Raw genomic sequence first — 1,455 nt, 5'->3', positions numbered from 1 at the left:
GAGGGGATGCCTGGGTTTGCAGACCGGCGCGTCCCCGATTGTAGCAGGGACCCCCTCTGGATCACTGGGCTGGCCTTGGAAAGGGTCCGCTGTTGGGTTTGCAGGCTGAACACGCCCCTGATCATGGCGGGGGGGGTCCCCTCATGGTGACCGGTTGTTTGGTCATTTCAGTTGTGATGCCTCTTGGCCTTTTATTATTATGACAATAAGGATATATATATTTTTTCCCAAAATATGTATACACATACTTTGAATAATTATAAAGGCAATTTTTATTAAAATACATTTCATTTTTAAAATTCAGCTATCAGGTGTTAATATATATTTTGAGGGGACACCCTGTATTTTCTCATATTGTTTTTTCTCTATTCTTATTTTACTATTAAGCTTTTATTAGGTACATGCTGTTAATTCAGGAATTGCTTTTCTTCCCATTTATTTAAGATTTCATTTTAAATCACTAATGAATTATGAATATTATGAAATGCTTTCCTAAACATCTTAAAATATAGTTTTTTCTTTAATCTCTTAATTTGAGTAATGCACGCATAAATATTTCTGTTATTCAACTATAACTATATTCCCAGAGAAAATACTAACTGGCTAAAAATTATTATTATTATGAAAATGTGGCTGGATTTGTTTTGCTAACACCTTATTTAGAGTGTTTACATCAATGTTCCTGAGAATCAACCTATGCTTTTCTAACTTCTCTGGTTTTCTATCAGTTTTGTACTAGCCCCATAAAAGAATTTAAAGAGGTTACTTCTATTTTTATTATATGGAAGTATTTACATAAAGTTAAGCTCAGCACTTTCTTAGAGGTTTTGTAAGATATTATCTATCTATTTATTTATTTACTTACTTATTTATGTCTGTTAACTTCTTTGCAAGTAGATATAACAAAAAATAATCTGTTTAATGTTTATTGATACATTTGGCTTTTTATTTCTTCTTGGATTAATTTTGTTAATTTATCTTTTCTAGAATTTTAACTATATTATGTATGGCAGACAATTTTATAATTTTACTGTATTTATGTTTATTTGTACTTATGGTTCATTTTTATCATCTATATTGTGTTTCTACTAATTCTTATTTTTCATACTCAATCTTACTGAATGTCTGCTATTAGTATTTTTTAAAGACCAGCTTTTGCTTTTCTTGATCTGCTCAATTTTTTTGTTTCATGACATCTCATTGATTTTTGTGTTTTAATATCTATTTTCATTCTATTTCCTTATTGGTTCAGTATTTTCTGAATTCTCAAGATTAATGCATAGTTCACTTTTTTTCCTTCTTGTTTTTATATGTTTACATTTGTATGTAGCTAGTATATGCATATGAAATATTAATATATATGTGCATGTGTGTGTGTTGTTTCCAACTGTGTGGAGATGTGTGAAAATCTTTATGTTATTTGATTTTTAATATTATCACACAGTAGAAGATGAT

Source organism: Myotis lucifugus, unplaced genomic scaffold, assembly GCF_000147115.1.
Source record: "Myotis lucifugus unplaced genomic scaffold, Myoluc2.0 scaffold_361, whole genome shotgun sequence".
Taxonomy (NCBI): Eukaryota; Metazoa; Chordata; class Mammalia; order Chiroptera; family Vespertilionidae; genus Myotis; species Myotis lucifugus.
This window is presented reverse-complemented; position numbering follows the sequence as displayed.